General features: G+C 46.6%; 1 protein-coding gene across 3 annotated transcripts in view; it reads right to left on the reverse strand.

Annotated features, from left to right (window-relative positions):
- The window catches only part of LOC135391198 (Krueppel-like factor 1), a 101,049-nt gene that overhangs the window by 46,498 nt on the left and 35,883 nt on the right, over positions 1-18,668 (reverse strand). Inside the window, exon 1 of one of the 3 annotated variants that reach the window (XR_010421889.1) lies at positions 5,945-6,054. The exons of the other annotated variants lie outside the window; for them this stretch is intronic. The gene's annotated coding sequence lies outside the window, so the exon portion shown is untranslated. Of the gene's footprint in view, positions 1-5,944; positions 6,055-18,668 lie in introns of those variants that run through there. 3 annotated transcript variants of the gene reach the window in all.

Below are 18,668 nucleotides of genomic sequence, written 5' to 3' on the forward strand. Positions count from 1 at the left end.
GATGTACCGAGATAAGCAGTTTCTCTGCGCGTCCAAGCGTGTACTGACGTTGATGGCACAAGGTGGGTGTGCCATCCGGCGAACAATAGGCGTGAGCATGATGTATGGCGTCGGAGATGATTAAAAAATGAAAGGGAAGCGCTATGCAGAAAGTTGTATCAGAAATGAATACGGCTGTAGACTACGGTGTGGCATTATGTATTCCGATCATGCATGTACTGCGTGCGGGTGGGGGGAGCGTCTTTGTTACATTTTCTTTTCTCTGATCGAGTTGCGTAAGGATGATGATGATGATGATTGTACGCGTTCGCATGAAGTCTGTTTCGCTGTAAATTGGCGCTCCCGGTGGCTATACGTAACAAGAATGCTACGTGTATTGCTCTCCGCATATTCGAGATAGGTCAACTTGTATACAGGTCAACTCTGTGCACAAATCTAAAGACGTCTGTGATTTGTTTTTGGCGGGCGCATGTGACGCCTCTTATTTATTTCTTTAAAAAGTCGCAAAAAGGAGTGCAGACACTCTTTTAATACCTATAAGGCTGGAGAGTGTGGCTTAATCAAAAAGACAGAACGCAGACGATTCTGGTTGGCGGCTGAGCCTTGCTGTGCTTTCCTGGTATTTTTGTTTTATGTTTTTATACGTATGCGATGTATAAAGTGATTTTGTTTGGTGATATTTTTTGAAGAGAAACTTTTGTTGAGAAATTGATGCGTCTTTTCCGTAGAATCCCGAGCAATGCGCGTCGATCGTTATAACAGTGATCGCAATATTGTGAGTTCGGAATAAGAATGAGTTAAGAATGTGCTTCATGGCGCAAGAGAGAAACTTACGGCGCAGTTTCTCTCTTGCGTATGAAGCCCATTCTTAACTGACTCTTATTTAGAACTCACTATATTGCGATCACTGCTATTACGATCGACGCGCGTTGCTCGGCATTGTACGGGAACGACGCATTAAATTTCTCAACACCAGACCTTCATCAGTGTGTGAAAGCAGCCATAAGGCGGTGGGAAAGCCGTCGTCGATCGTATCATCTGTAGGTCGGGCACGTACATCGATTTGAAACTTCACGATATCCCGATCTCATTCACAGCGGCCATCTTTACGGGTTTTCCAGTCGTTCACCCATTTTTGAGACCGTCGGGTCGGACCATTATCAATGCGATAACCAACTCTTCCCCTGAAGGAGGTACGTGCTTGGAACAGTAGCTCACCGCTGAGACCAGCCTAAGCGTCGCTGGAATGTTAAATATTGTATTCTGTAATCGCTGCCGACGGCTTATCGTCCTGCTCAAAAATTTATTTGTTTCTTGTGGCTTCCGCTCGTTGCACAAGTGAAACGTGCAGCGCGTACACCATGGGACGGCATCTCAATCACTCATATTGTAATCATGAAAATTCGTGAAGACCTTCATGTCTCTTTAGTGAGCCCGTGTCGTAATCAAACGAAATGTATGAATTATGATGTTTCGCGCCTCCAGAGGTTGAGAGAAGTACGTCCCCAAGCACATAAGCTCCGATTCATCATGGACTTTCGATAGTTTGTCACGTTATATGCGTTTACTTTCTGTTGTTCTATATATGATATATTTACTTCTGTATGGTGTAGCAGAAGGAGGCTAACATAGATGACCACGTTCCGAAGTGCCGTATACGATATGTAACGAAAGAACCTGCGAAGCCGGTTAAAGGTGTATATACTAGTGGAAAAATGTATTACAAAAAGCTGCAGCTACGGGAGTCAACGTTTCGGAGACTGCGTCGTCTTCAACTGCACTATCTGACTAGCAGCACGATTGAATTATTGAACTAAATTGAACCGAACACTAACTGTGGAGCGGATGTCGATGTTACACCAGGCCTTCCTGAACAGAACTGTAGATATACTCCTTCACCACAGGGCATACCAAGCAACTGTCTCGACTACGGAGGTTCAGACACTTACAGGAAACATATCATTCACCAGGGTGCTATAGAGGTTAACGAACGTTCACATTAATCACAACACTACTGCTGTAGAATACCGCAACATGCACGCATCGCAACAATGAATTCTCTCCACTTGGAAAGCACACCAGAACGATTCATTGCACACATCGTTTTCTCCCCGCTGCAAACCGTGTATTTCGAAAGTTCGTATTCGTCTTCACGTGGAAGCTGCGCGGACGTGAACGGTTGAGTGCTACGCTACTCACTGCATGATATACCATGTCCGATGAAGACGGCGTATTACCGGCAGAAGTCTTACCTCAGAGACGCGTTAGAATCTGTCATGCGTGATGCGCATGTTTGCAGGCTACAGCGAGAGAGGATTCTGACGAATAATTCTCATACCTCGATTATGTTTTTTTCTGTGGTACCCCGACTTGAAAGTGTGGAGTATATAACCTGAACTGGTAGTGATCGTACCGTATTCGTTTTCGGAGGAAGACTTAAGCGTAATTAGTGTGACCCAACTTCAATGCGGTTGCATTTGCTCGCTGATTTTCGCTGACACGGTGTGGATGTTGATGAAAAAAATAATAATAATAGGCAAAGATAGAGACGATAAAAGACGAGTAATGAGCCTTTACTATGTAAGCACGTAGTGTGCCCGCGTGTAGTTTGCGAGCTCTATTTACCATGACGGAACGACATAGAACTTAGGAACCATATTGGCTTGGATTGGAAAATAAAAGTAGGGAACATCGCAAGCGCTACAGAAGTGAAAGAGCGCAGAGACAAGCGGGTCACCTTCGGGAGCGTAGTGGCTGTTAGCCTATTTTCAGTGATATATACCTCTGTTTTGCGTACAGAAAGGAACAAATGGAAACGTTTGTTGTTAGAATCTTGGGAGATTGCCACGAGGTGAAACTGTGTGAGTAATTCCTGGCTCATAACCCTTTTCCCCCCTTCGGAGGTTTTTGGGGAGATAAGTGTTCGGTTCATAATAAACAGTTTCTGTGTCAGAGAAAATTGCTTGCCCGCGAAGTTTGCATGTTTGTAAGCGCGATTAATTTTTGTTTGCGTCCTTCCATTGGTGATGTATCGATAAAGGTAACTTCCTGATTTATCGTTTTATGATCCGTGATAACCTGTAAACCAACATTTCCATGAGAAGATACGACAGCTATGTAGATCGAAATTTGCAAAAAAGAAAAAAACATGAATTTCGTATGCATGCATCACGCGAAAAACGTAAAACAAACAAACAGACAAAACAAAATAAATAAGACAGCACCAAAACATACTCTATCAGCATATGTCGAGGAAGTCACACTGGTCACAGCTCAAACGCTATACAACCCTCGGACAATCCATTTGTACACTTGAAGGGTGTAGAGTTGACACCCAAGCCGGTAAAGCTTGGAACCACGTCAAGGGTTGAACAGTAGCACACTGCCAAAAGGATTAAACTTCGCACATTTGTGGACTAAGATTTGGGACAAGCCCAAACAAACATTTGGGACTAACATTTGGGACAAACACAGTGCACGTGTTTGTGTCTGTCCTTTTAGCTCCCCGGCACTGGGGTTTTAACGCTTTTAATCATGATTCAAGCCATTACCACCCTAAAATATATAACACTGACCACTTTTTTTTTTTTTTAAGAGTGTATGCCTATAGCACGAGACCATCAACCGAAAAACTCCTACCGTAGCCCACACAACCAGCAGCTATGCTTATGCCACTTCCGTTGTTCGCAAACAGCTTGACACACGAGGTCGTACGAAGTGCTGGAAGTCACAGACGCACATTTCCTCGAACTATTTTCTAATTAACATAAGATAAACAGCCGCGAGCCTGAACACAAAGAAAAGGCTCGGTCGATTTCTCTTTCTTAAAAAAATAATTATTAATGATTCGCGAATGACCATTCTTTCTGTAATGCGCGAAGAGCCTCTTAATGAGAATGCCGACTCCACACAAGAACCTACACACACAGCAGAGAAAGCGATCGCTAACCTACTTCCTGAACGATGCGAAACGAACGCGCTGAAGCCCTCGAAACATTTTTCATCGGCCTCGCCCTGAGGAGAGAACGGCTCTCGTCTAACGCTCCGCCGATGGTGTTCCTCAGTGTGCCCATTAATGTCCTCCGCGCCATAGTATATTCCACATGGGTGGAAATTAGGCTTAGCCTTCCTCTCGGAATGCACGCCGAAGGCTCCTTCTTTTATGCGCTTTATTGTTTGTGTGACCGCGATTTGAATTTCGAATATGCGTTGTTACGATTTTCAGTCGTACCATACCGCTCCGACGCGATGATTGATGAAGCTGCACGCTGGATTACGTGCGAGCACGGTGGCTTGCCCGTCGCTTTGTGTGCTCTTAATTGGTTGTGGGAAGCATGACTGATTCGTACATTCGATTTATTCTGCTTCGGACGCTAGTGGGTTTTCGGGCTGATTGGAGGTGGATTATTTTCTGCGTTACGTAAGGAATTTGAATATGAAGGATGTGCAGGTGAAAAGCAGAGTTTAACGTGAAGTAGTTGTATACGATCTGAATGCGAATTAGGAGTGGGACGAGGAAAGAAAATGGCCCGACAAAAATTCTCGTTCATAAGCGTATATTTTTCCGTCATGTGAATATGTAGGCTCGATCGAGATGAGATTAAGTGTCGTACCAAGCAGGGCAGCAGCACAAGGAATTACACTGTGACGGGACTATCGACAGAGGAGGTTTAACCTCCTCCCCCTTCCCACGAAATGAACGTATGAAAGCTAGCAGAACCACGACAATTTCACTGTCAAGAAAGCCGTCGGACACCGCGAGAAGTAAGCCGTACTATAACGATCGCAAATTAAAGCTAATAGTGCCCACGCTCATAACTAGAGGTGGGACAAATCGAGAATTTCCCGAATCCTAATCAAGAGAAGGTTCAGCGAATCCACGAATCTTACGATCCTTTCGAATCCTTTCTTATAAGAGAGTTTGAAAAGCCAGGGAAAGAAACACTCCTGTTGAAAAGTGTGTTGAGGCAGAATTTGATATGTTTGTTTAATGAAAAACAAGTTAAATAACGGTTCACTTTCAGGAGAAAACATACTCATATATACTTGTTCTTAAATGTAATTTATTTAACGCGTTGTTCATCGACTACAGGAAATACATAAACTCTCGAGTCTCAATTCTTTCCATAAAACTAAGAAACAATCAAAAGCAAAACCGTGTTACTTTTAAACTTGTCGCAGTTTATGATGTGGTTTTGGTGCGCGCCGGGGCCCGCCTGCCAATCAGGCTTTCGGTGGGGTTCGGAGGCACCAATTTTAAAAATAAACAAACGAACGTGGTTGGTGGATTCGAAAGATTCGATTCGCTGCTTTGGGCATTGGGATTCGGATTCCCGAATCTCGAATCCCTGCCTAGGATTCGAGGAATCGAGGATTCGGTTGGCCCATCCCTACTCATAACATTTCGGTTTGGAAGCCAGTGCGGATATTTGGCAGAGCATGACCAGCTCGCGTGGCTCAGACGTTAGCGTGCTGCTCATGTCATGTCGACTCTGCGAGGTATCCGGGTTCGAATCCCGGTTCCCGCTGTGCTGCCTGGGCTTTTTCCTGGGTTTTCCTCAGACGCTTTCAGATATATGTAGGCATAGATCCCTTAGAAGTCGGCCCAGGACGCATATTCCCTACGGGCGTTAGCCGGTCCACCTCTGTAAGGCCGACAACGGCGAGCCCAATCACCACCACCACGGATATTCTTAAGGCTACGCATTCACTAGAAAGCACATTGATGTAGTTCTTCCCCATTTAAGCAGAAATATCTTGTACGTGAAACAAATACGAAACATAATACCGTTATTCCTTGCAATCAGGGACGGAAATCGGTTTCTTCAGAATGCAAATACCGTGGGTATCCAAGCGGTGCTAGGCGCTGGGGACCCTCCGTATCTCTTTTCCTTTCTAATCCGTTCTATGCACCATCATATATGATGCAGAAAGCAGCACGTACCGATGCTGGTCGAATAGCGTTCCTCCAGGGTTCAAGCCGCAGGGCTGTTTTGCTGGAACCTTAGCATTTGTCAGTTCGAGCGTTCAGATTCGTATTCCATAGCGCGCGACTGAACCCGCCAATTTCTTCTTCTTCGTCCTCGGAGCAGTGGCCGTTATCCACTAAGGGCCATTGGCCAGGAACAGATGGAGAGCGTAGGCGTGGGGTTTCCTGGGTTTTCCTCAGACGCTTTCAGACATATGTCGGCACAGTTCCCTTAGAAGTCGGCCCAGGACGCACATTCCCCAAGGGCGTCAGTCGTGACGTTGCCCACCTCTGTGAGGCCGACAACAGCGAGCCCTTTCACCACCACCACCACCGTGGGGTTTCCTAACAACTAGCTATAGCTATTAGCAACTAACTAGCCCTACTAAGGAGGTTGAGGTGTGTTGGACCAACGCTAGGTGTAGGATTCGAGGGAAAGAGCCGTGAAGCACAACGCAAGAGGAAAGGCGTGGCGAAGATACTTTCGCAGCTCAAAAGCGCTGACTAAGAGTCATGATGGCAGCCACACTAGATGCTACAGCCCAAATCCACCTCCCCGCATGCGAAACCCCAAACGATAGAACAGACCCTAGGCAGAAGAGAGCGCCTTGCCTTGTCAGAGGGCGAACCAGGTAGTTCTGACAAAGACGATCGTTGAGGCGACAGTGGAGAAGGAAGTGTTCCACTGTTTCGTCCAGTACACAGTGTGAGCACAATGGCGAATCGTGGATGCCAGCCCGATGCAGGTAGAAGTTTAGGGGGAGGGCTACGCACTGGACGCGCGTTAAGAATACCTCTATGTGGCGCGAGGGGCAGCAGTCGGGCTGCCATGGAGATGACGGGTGGTCGTATCTGGGGGGAAGTGAACGGCGCGCAGGAAATTCCAAGAACCTCCGGTACCTGGATTTAATGATTTGGGGAAGCGGTGGCAAGATATCGATGATGGGTCCAGTTAGAGAGATCTTCGCCAGGCTGTCAGCTGCTTCATTGAGCGTGATGCCCCTGTGTCCGGGGATCCACGTGAGCACGATTTCAGAGATATGGGGCGGAATAAGGGACGCAAGCAACTGCAGCAGTGGGTTGGACGGGTTCGCCAGAGACGTGATGACTGATAGGGAGTCTGATAGGAGCAGCGTCTTGCAAGAACAGGCAGGGACCATCCGGAGAGCCAGGACTATAGCGAGGAATTCGCTCTCAAAGACTGGGGTGTAGTCAGGGAGGCGGATTGGGAAGTGACCATCGAGACGGGGAAAAACGAGGCCCACGCCGGCGCGCTGACCAGAGACGGACGCGTCAGTTGCTGTCACCAGGTGTTCGGGGAAGCAGTCGATGTGGCGAGCGAGGAGGACCTCAAGCTTGTTGCGGTCGGCGAAACTGGTGCCGGGTTGAAAGACATCCTCAACCTTCACTGAGGGACAGAAGAGGGGGCAGCAAGGCGGAGGGACGTCCGTCAGCGATACACCCAAAGGTTTCAGCAAGAGCTCAGCGAAGACCAGCTGCGGGGTGTTTGATTTGCGTCATCGCCTGCGCGCCAATTTCTCCGCACCACGCATTTGCTTTTTCTCTTATGTTTCGAAAGCATTACAATCACTAAAAAAGTCAGAGCTATTTGGGACAAGCTTCAGAGCTACTCTCCTACCCATACATGGATTTAGGCTTTACAAGCATGCGGTGACAACCCACAACGAATTGAAGTCTCCGTTGAAGTATTGTGAAACAGTTGAATGAATCCGGCAAACATCAGACGACATCTTGAGACAATAGAGAACAAAACTTTGCTACCTGTACGACATCTAGTTCGCGTCACGCACCTCTAAACACAGTTACCGCAGTGTCGTAGGTTCCTTGAAGCCTTGTTGGCACGATCATGGGTTCCCTCAAATAGCATAAGTTTAGAACCGCTGCCTTAGCGTATTCCTTGAACGTCATCCTCATGTTTCTTAAGCTGTCTTCGCTTTGCAGTATGAATCAGTACACTTCCAAACACAAGGGTCCCGGTGGAAATTGATGATACCAACCCTTCAGCCTTCCGCTGCGAGTGTTCACCTGCTGTGTATTGCAGCATTCTGCCGATGGTTTGCCATATAACGTCAGGTGTTATTGCTTACATTGGGCTATGAGGCCGCACTGCTGGTCACTGAGGACAAATGGATACAGGCCCATGACAGACGTACAGTCATCAAAACCCATTAGCGCACTTTGCCCTTGTGCAAGTTACTTTTGTGGAACATAGCCTCGATTGTGCCATTAGTTGTCCTGGTGAAATTCGCTATTCAAGCCCTGCCACCGCCACCACTTTAGCCACCAATTTTTCTCGTCGTAATTTCCGTGCTTCTTCCCCCAAGCGAGTGTCCGTGTTCATGCGGGTATATTTCGCAGGCGTTGAGATATAGCTATGGTGTCGTCGCGTAATCGATCCAGCAATTTGTCTCTTGTACCCCTAAGTAAAATATCCAGTTTCAGACTATGCGGCGATGTTGCGGGGATATTTAGCTTCCCGCTTCGGTGCTGTCGTTTCATCCTGGTGAGATGAGAGAAGTCTATGGAGCTGTTGGGGTGGTGTATGTGCTACCGGACCAAGGGACAGACCACCTGAGTGATCCACGATGAGGTATCGCGGCTGGAGATGGGAAATCGAGGGAGCCGTGTTGAAGAAGAGATAGAGAGAAATTTTTATTCTCAACACTGTCTACCGTTACAGGAGGGAGACTTCAAGTGGTTGATTATTGAGAGGGAACGGAAGAAGAGAGATTTTTGTGCTTCAGTGCAGCAGTTGGACGAGTCCCCTGGTGCATACCGAAGGACGGTGGGTGTCGCAAAGGAGACGGCGGAGTGCACGAACAGTGCCGGACCCGCACACCGCGAATTCATGCAACCTGTGGCACATTGGTCAACTACATAGGCAGCGAGTATGAAGTATACACCGTCCTCCGCGTGACATATCTGGACCGGCTTGTTGCACGAAGGTTGAGGAAATTCTTCAGTTGGTGATACAAGGTCTATTATTTTTGAAGCGTGATGCGGGCAAGCTTACGCTTGTCCCATCCTACAGTTGTCAATACAAATTATTCGGTGGCGTCCTCAGTAGCTATGGCAGCAGCACGAGCGACGTTAGAGGACTGTAGCGCGTGGCAGAAGCACTAAACGAAGACACTGAGGACACCACTGACGAATCTCCTCAACGTTCGTGGGTGAAGTCTATTGGTGGTCTTGCGCGTCGTGTGTTAGGCTGCTGTCAATTGTCTCGCGCAGTGCATATAGTCCTTCCCATTCTGTACCTGCGCTTGTACCTGTACTCATTTGCTCTGTCACGTTCTACAACTATCTGCTATGTACAATAATTGTACATGGCGCAACCTTGCCTTCATGCGCGTTAACAAACGCTGCATCCATGCAGGACCAGACACTGTATTAACAGTGATGATCACATATGCGAAAACACACAATGGCCCGCTCCAATGGCGGACTCTGTTGAGTGGTGGCATTCTCAGCTCAAGTCACGCGGTATCTCAAACAAGGCAGTCACGGAAATCAAGTACGCGGACAGGTCATTTAAAAAAGAAAGCAGAGAACAGGAGCGCTGCGGGTCAAAAGGGGGGTAGGGGCTTCCGTCACTGATTTGACTGATTGGCCGTTACAGAAATGGCACCAAGGACAAGACACAATAAAGAGGGGGAAACTCTTTTCGTATTTTGTTAGCGCGTATCCTGTACCTTGCACTTTCTTTCTTTAACCACTGCGAGTGGTGTGTGGTTGCTCGCCACTTTCCGGCACGCGTCCTTCTCAAGGCTCACTATCAAGGTGACATTGGAAGCGTGGGGTGATCGGCAACGTAGGTCGTAATTTCGAAAGGGAAAGTGCAGATTTCGCCGTCAGAGGCTGCCCGTATTCATTTAGAACCAGTCAAGACAGCAAGCTGCTACATATAGGATGACGACGATGCATGGTTCCGATTCGTTTTGACGATTAAACAACGGGTTTTTTGCGGTTTGAAGGACCTGGAAATGGAGCCTTCGTCAGAGGAGACATACACATAACGGCGTCCCTGTCAAAACGAAATTCGAAAGGATATTGTCATCGTCACGTTCGTCAACCGGTGCGAAAGTCTCACAGACGCCACACGCTTCTTGACGTCGTTTGCAAAGCATGGCGCGCGCTAGCTGTTTCTTTTCTGCCCATTTGGTAGACGCTAAAGTGGGGTAAAACCAGCGCCATCTAGGTTGAAGAATAAAACTTCCGAAGGCGACGCTTTCTTTTTTCACTTCGTGGTCCATGCATGCACCTTCAAAGACGATTTCAGACACATGATCATGTCCGTGGCTACGAGTGGATGCTGACGTTTGTATGGCCGCAGAAGCATGGCTGTAATTGGCGGACTCCTATTGGCTACGTCACGACAACTAGCAATCGGGCCTTGTCTATAGATTAGGTGACGATGGTATAAAACGCTATTCCAGCGGGGGTATTAAATGTGCTGGCTATATACGTTCCTGGAATGCGAAACAAGTCATTGGATTTCCTGTCGTCTGCATTATTTGCTCTTGAAGATTCGGACTGTTTCGTCGTGCTGAAAGGGAACGGACCATTTCCCTCAGACCGCACAGCGCATGCGCGGCTCTCGTCTCGTTCCGGCTGAAAACAGCCGGAACTATTACTACGCTAACGCTACCACCATTTTCCCGTTCCTGGAATCCTTCCGTCGATGAGGAGGCTACGCTTCCCGGGTTTCGGCATCAAAAATGTCTACAGGGAAACGACCCAGGGACGACAACGAACAGCTTTACTGCAGAATGGCTGCACTGCGCTCAAGAAGCGCAAGAATCTTCTCCTCCTCCTTCAAAACAGTGGCGCATAGCTCATTGGACTTGGTACGGCGGTCATGCTGCATACATCAAACGAACACTCGAACTTCGTACAGACACAAGCACTAGAAACTGGGCTCGAAACCTAAGATGGATACTCAAAAAGCCAACACACTCCGGACGCTGGAACGGAAGACACGAAAACGGAACTGTGGCGCACCCTCACGTGCCTTTGTTTCCAGCCAGTAGCAGACGACATTCGAGAGGGCGCCACATCTCAGGAAAATGGTCCAATGGACCATTTTCATGCAGGCACAGGGATCCTCGCGGGCGCTACCTTAGAGTAATTTTCCGTACCATTGAAACACGCGATACTTTTTCAAAAAAAAAAAAAAAAACAGCAGATGAAACACTGATTTCTCTTTTTGCAAAGCAGACTGATAAAGCTGACAAGGCCACCGCAAGATTAACCGCAGCACACTAAAAGCCGCACAAGAAACGCGTGCAAACATGGTCGTACGTGAGCGTACAAAAGTGAGAAGGGTCAGGCAAGTGTGACATATTTCTATGGAGAACCGCGGACCGTGACTGCGAAAAGGAAGAAATATAGATGGTCACAGATCGGCAGCAATGTGCACTACGCACTGAATGGTTAACGTCTGTCTCTCGCACTCGGTATTCCTACTTCCGCTAGCTGCTCAGAATGGTTAGGATGGCCGCCTTCTATGCCCTGACCACGGAGTGACCAGGTTCGAGTCGTGGGTGTGCTCTGTGGACATTTTCCTCAGACATTCTCCAAAGACACAGACAGTTTCCAAAGGCGTCAGCCCAGGAGGCGAATGAATCCAACTGAATGTTGTAAGTAGCCGTGTATCCTAGTCACCAGCACGCTATCATTGCGCTTTTTTTTTTTATGAATGAGATAAGTTCAATTAGCTAATTTTAAAAATGACGGTTTAAAGGCTGACGCCTCAATGGGGAAGTTGCAACTGCCATGAGAAGCACCTGGTCGAGGTGTTTCCTATGAGGTACGCTAAAACGTTAGGGAAATACAAAAAAAAAAAAAAAGTACGACGTGACAAAAATACGTCCTTTTTCTTTTTGTATTTCAGGAGATTTCCTTTTTCAGGCCGAAAAGGCAAAAATACTCACAAAGTGGCCATATGAATATTCTAAAACTGCACCGAATAGATACATAGTCAATTAAAATAAGAAGCAAATACATTATAAAACCCATTCAAATACGAAGCGACTAGCTGTATATAACCGTCAAACCGTCAGCCAGTAGGCTAAACCGTCAAAGCTGGCACCTATGCACTGTCTCCTAATTTGCTATACAACAAATAGCCTAAATTCCTCTTATTTCCGCAGGACCATAGCTGACTGGAACAAACTATACTATCACACAGGTTTGATTCTGAAGGTATATTCAACTCGTACCTTGTATGTTGAAATGAAGTGTCACTGTGATCGACAGAAGATCACATGTCATTGTGATGTCTAATAATAACTTGCCAACTTCGTACCATGTTACCATACATGGCTATTCCGTACCTGTACTTGCCCTCCTGCTTGGGCCCTTGAGAGCCTGCAGTATCTTGTAAGTAAATAATAAATAAACCGGACCGGGCACACATGTACCACATGTACGGATATAAACATGTACACAGCATGTACACAGCATGTATACAGGATGTATTCATACGGATCAGAACATAAAGAGCTCACTTTGTTTATTTGTTATGTTTGTTTGTTTATACGTTTGTGTATTTATTTATGTGTGTTTATCTTAAAGTCCCTGGATTTATCTTTGTTTGTTACGCCCTCTCTTGTGCAGCTTCGGAACCATTTAAATATACTCGGTTTGAAAGAAAGGTCGATTCGAATTCAAAATTCTAATTTACATTCGAGAAATTCGAATATTCATACATGCCTATCACAAAGCGTATCTTGTTACAAAACACCTCGGCCGGTTGTTTTCCATGGCACTTTTCAATTGACACCTTTGAACCAATATATTTCTATAGTATCATCGAATTATTTAATCAGGTGCAACACACGCACACACTCACAAAAAAAGAATACTGGCGACTCAGATACACAAGTATACCACAATATTCAGTCGGTTTCATCCTCATAGCGCGCACTATCTCTCTCTCTCTTTTTCGAAAACTTTCTTCCATATATAGCTGGGACACCCCGTATATTTAGCTCCTACTACAACTTATCCCAAACGAGCGCGCGCAACGCAAACTCAAATTCCGGTAGCGGCACCCCGTTCCCGGGTACCACAGTAGCCGTGTCCGCCTTTTCTTTCCATTTCGAGCCGAATGCACGTGCGTGAAGCGGCAATCCGCGTCACGAGTCCGCGTGCTCACCACACAAACGATCGTGGCTCCACTCTGGCGGCCGAATCGTGCATTTCTTGTGTTTGTTTGCGTCCTTTGCGTAACGCACCGTAAGACAATATATAAGTTGGCCGTACACAGTAGGTAGGCAGGCATTAAATGGTAATGAGACAAATGAGCCGGCAAGTAAACGGCTGTATGTCGTGAGCTCAGCTCAAAAGGCGTGAATGAGTAGTTGCTTGCTGGTGGCTGTATAGCCGTGGGAGCTCGTGTATTGGAGTTTTTCCGTGCATGATATGGTCTTGGACGGTGGTAGCGACGTGGGGGATATCAAGTTTTTTATGTATATATATGTTTGTGCACGAGCCGTAACGTAGTTGGTACAAGTCATTACGAGGAACGTGCATGGCGTATGAAATGTGTATGTGTGTGTGAAAGATACGGAGGGTGAAAGTGTGGAAATGATGCGTTAAAGCAGGAAGGGAAAAGCTGCTGTTGATGGAGGTTGTATGTTTTTTGGTGGGAAAGGTCATGGAGCGCTCATAACATGGCCGATAATCCATTTGTAAAAAGTATAATGCGACGGGACGAGTGCGTTTCGGACTGATGTCAGCTGTCGGCTTCTGGACAGCTTATAATTAATGTAAATTGGTTTCTAGTTTGGAGCTTTAATTGATTTCGTCGATGTAAGGGTTACCCCATCATGTAGTATGCCTTCTAGTTTATGGCGGTGGAAGGCGGGCCACAATTTGCTGCCACAGACCTGGACATGCGCCACTCATCTGTGTGAGAGCAGGAATGACGGTGAGGCACTATGGCGGTAGCTAGAAATGTTATTTAGCGCCTGCTGGGGACAGCAAGTGACACATCGTAGCTACGGAAACGCCCTAGATAGAGAAAGTCGGCATAATGCACCTTGTCACTACTTCGCCACGTAGACACATATGGTCGTAATGTCGTCTGCACCAAGCAGCCGCTGCAGACGATTTCAACCAGCACCACGCGGGGACTGGGAGGTGACATGGGTTCGAATCCTGTCACCGGCTGTGCTGTCTGAGGTTTTCCCTGGGTTTTCCGAAGACTTTCCAGACGAATGTCGGCACAGTTCCCCCTGAAGTCGGCCCAGGACGCATACAGCCTGCTCAGGCGGCTGACGACGGCTCCTTTTCGTATAGCTACGGCCGCCAAAAGCACGTCATGATTGGCGGATCCTTAATGAAAACGTCACGTCATTGGAGGCTTTGTTTGCGCTAGGGGGCGTTGGCTACAGCCGTTCATCTGCTGAATAGTGCTGCGATTTCGGTTAACAAGGCACGTGATGACAAACAGTCGACACTAGCACGAATTCCGTCGCGTGGCGGTGACTTTCAGAACTACTACTACGGTGATGGGGACTTCTGCTTCTATTCGAATAGTAGTAAGGTGTGTGATGCGGGCATGCATATACGGACACGGCAGCCAACGAAAGGCATGAGATATTGGAATGTCTTCCCATTTCTGGTCTGAAAGCGAGCATTGTGCCTTCATTCACTGTAGCCCTCAATACCTTTAGGGCCAATTCATTCTTTAAAAAGTCAGAAAGAAACGTTTGCTACAAAAAAAAAAAAAAATACCAGAAACACTTCCTGACACGACGACAGACTCAATAGCCCTTATGTGTGTGTGGATACCCAACGTCTCTGAGAAAACGGCCGTCACAAAAGAAAAGGAAGAACGCACGTTCGCAAAAAGGAATGTGAACGTCACGGCCCTCAATAACCGGCCATCCGCGAACAATCGGAGCAAATTATGCATATCTATCAAGTCCCGGCATCTTCTTAATCCTGCCATTATCTCGCCCTTTCATCAAAAGTGGGAGTTGGGTTCTTCTTCTCGCTGCGGCATCACACTGTTGCAGCAAACCAACGAACCTACCTACCTTCCTATGTGTCCGTCTCTTCATAATAGACGAAACCACCTGCAAGCGCAAATCGATGCTTATCGGGCGATATTTATGAAAGGCTCCTCCGAAGGCGTATCTGACAACTTCCTCAATCAGCGGCCCCGGTGCAGATATATAATGCTACGGTATCGCGGTTACTTTTGAGTGTGTGCCTGTTGCATTCGCGTGGTTGTATTCGGCCGAGTCCGCGTGCCTGCCTGCCTGCCGAATTCTATATTTGAGAGCCTTGTGTACGAGGAAGTTGGAGTGAGAATTGGCTGGCCACGTCCTTTTTATATGCGTTGTATGGTTATAGGGAAAACATCGTTTGCGTGCTTCCCCTAGGCTTCCATTTTGTCGAAGCGTGAATATAGGTGAAGAGTTGATTGTCGCTGTGGTGGATCTGAGGGTTTCAATGTGCGGTCGTTATTATTCTCTTATTATTATTACATTTTTTAATGTTTTGTCGTATAGTACCTGCCATTACAAATCTTTTTTTTTCTTTTTATATATGTCGTTGTGTTTCAGGTTGCGCTGCATGGTGTCTCTGGTCACTTAAAAAGTTGTCTCGATGCTCGAAACTCGGCTTCTTTGCCGTGTCATTTTCCTCAAGTGTATATAACTCAGTAACCACGAACAACTTTATTGTCCTCACGCTCTTCCTTCGTGTTCATGCAGGAGGAACACTGGACGTTCCTCCACCCAACTTTCCCAGCTTTTCGAGACGTGCTTCAGCAGACACAGACTTGCCATCTGCTTTATCGTCGTCGTTGCCGTCGTCGTCTGCATAAAAGTTCTTCCTTTCCGAAATGGCAGAGAGTTGTCACGTTTCTCTTGACACTGATAGTACGGGAAAGCTTGGACGTAATTCTTGATTTATTTATCTAAGTTGGATGGACTAATACAAAGAAACCATTCACGCGATTACAGAGGAAGCCCCTCTGGTACTGCCGGCTACAAAGTCGCCATGGCTGTAAAGCGATAAAGCTTGAGCTAACAAAACCGAATACTGCGATGCTGGAATCAGTGATCGCTCCAAATGTTACGTGATCACGCAAGTGAAAGCGTCAAACGCCGCCAACGCACACCTAAGCTTTAAATGAAAGTTGAAACAAGCACTTCACAAACTACTATATCTCTCGTCGAAGAATCGATATCCGACGAGCGGGAACGAATAATCTGCGCTCGCTCTTTTGCATAACAAACTCGTTAGTGGCAGCCAATGAAGACACGAAGCTGCAACACTGACCTCGTTTTTTGAGACCACGCAAGATTGCGACATCGCGACGTTATTAAAATGTAAACGCATAACGATCACTAGTGGGACGCGCTAAGGGGACACGGACAGTTATTAAAAACGAAAACATGTCGTTCCGCGTTTTGTCTTTCATTCACGCTCCGGAACGTGCTGTTTGCCCAAGTGATTGCATCGATCTACTTTGTGCGACACAGGTGTATCGCTTAATGGCGTTCTCACACATCGTCTCGTTGTTGAGGCGGGTAACCCCGCTTCGTATTAAGCGGTCGGAAGTTTGTAGGAAGATGCGTACGGGGTGTACCGAGTGTTGCTGGAACCCGGTACAGTTTGCCAGACGACACATTTTGAAGGAATGGTTAGTCTAGCAGAGCGTCAATCCACTTTGCAATGGCAACCGAAAAAAGTGTCGTGCACTATATATACATGGCTCGCATATTGCAGACGACACTGGTCGCGCAGTTGAAGCAGACGATACTGTAGCCGCGCAGTCGAAGCAGACGACGATGCGATATTCATCGCCCTGGCGGTAACACTTTCAAATTGTAACCGTGTTGATCACTGTGTCGCATACTCGAACTCTTTCTGTGGACATCGCGCTATATAACATTCATTCACTGGCCTAAATACAACTGCGCTTCGTCTGATATATCCACGTGAAAGACAGATAGTATCGCCTTCTGCTTCTCTCAATCTGCTTTTGGAACACAGCTCCTCGACCCAATACGGGATCAGAAATCAATTAACTTCCGGTCTCACACTTCCGCGAAGAACAAATATGATGCCATTCATCATTGAACGGAAAGAGAGAGAGAGAGAGACAGCTCATTTCTCCCGGAGCATTGTGTAGCTCTTAATTGATTAATTGCGTCGCGGTGTACGATGCCTTTGTCCCCTGTGATAGTGGCACGCGTTACAACACGTGTGCGTTGCGTGTGTGCACCCCCACGAGGAAGTGTTCTGCTCCTAATGGCATTCATGCTCTGTCACATCTTGTATGGCCCAGCGGCAGCCGTAATGGATGACCTCATACAAGGAGTGTAAGAAAATTAGGCCGTAATGGTGCGGTGTAATTAAAGATTACATCGAGGCATTGGAGAGTGGCACGTTATTCTCGTGAGGGAACGATTAAAACGAAACATGTTCTCTATCGCAGTGTGTAGCCTGAATTCTGATTTTACAATTACGCAGTTGTTGGCGATCTCAACCGGACGCGACGAAGTCTGGAGACATCCTTTTACCCCAATAAATATGAAATGAAGGTGTTTAAGAACGTATTGAACAGTATACCCTAGTTACCAGTTTCTAAGAAAAAAAAATTGTGTTCTTTGTTTGTACGAGCGTATATTGGCTGTTAACTATGCTCAGCTAGTGTTGTGTCTGCCTATATGGTTTGCATGTGAGAAGCGTATTGGGCGGGATAAATGTCTAATTTGTGAGTATGAAGCAGGTACTGCTTTCGACACACTCGTCTGAAATCTTTATTCAACTGTACAGCAGCCCGCGTATATTGCCTTGGCAGCCCCACAAGGTGCTGTACCATTATTATTGGGGATGTGCCAACCAAATCCGCGAATCCTCGAATCCAGGAATCCTACACTCTAAAAAATGGACTTCACCACATAGCACGCTCCTAGCCAACCATCACCCCGAATGACAACGTTCTCGCGCCTGATTTGTTGAAAACGGGAGGCGGAGCCTATTTTGTGCCGTGCATAATGGCACAAAATAGGCTCCGCCTCCCGTTTTCAACAAATCAGGGGCGAGAACGTTGTCATTCGGGATGATGGTTGGTTAGGAGCGTGCTATGTGGTGAAGTTCATTTTTAAGAGTGTAGGCAAGGATTCGAGATTCGAGAAGCCGAATCTCAGTGCCCAAAACGGGGGATCGAATCTTTTGAATCCACTAACCACGTTTGTTTGTTTCTTTTTCAAATTGGTGCCTCCGGAATCCGCTGAAAGCCTCATTGACCGACGGGTGTTTTCTTGTTTGGTTGTTTACGTTGCTCTGGACTGACAGGCAGGAACTGTTACATTACAAGTTTAAAAGTAATGTGGTTTTGCTTTTGATGGTTGCTTTAGTTTTATGGAAATAATTCAGACTCGAGAATTTATGTATTTCTTGTAGCCGATTAACAATCTGTTAAATAAATTACGTTTAAGAAATTTTCTCCCGGAACTGAACTCTTATTTAACTTGTTTTTCATCAAACAAATGTATCATATTCTGCTTCAAAACACTTTTTCAGTAGAGGTTGTTGTTGTTTTTTAACTCTTTTTAAAGAAAGGATTCGAAAGATTAGAGATTCGTAAGATTCGTGGATTCTCAGAACGTTCCTTGGATTCGAATTCGGAAAATTCTGGATTCGTTCTATC

Source organism: Ornithodoros turicata, chromosome 4 (genome assembly GCF_037126465.1).
Source record: "Ornithodoros turicata isolate Travis chromosome 4, ASM3712646v1, whole genome shotgun sequence".
Taxonomy (NCBI): domain Eukaryota; kingdom Metazoa; phylum Arthropoda; class Arachnida; order Ixodida; family Argasidae; genus Ornithodoros; species Ornithodoros turicata.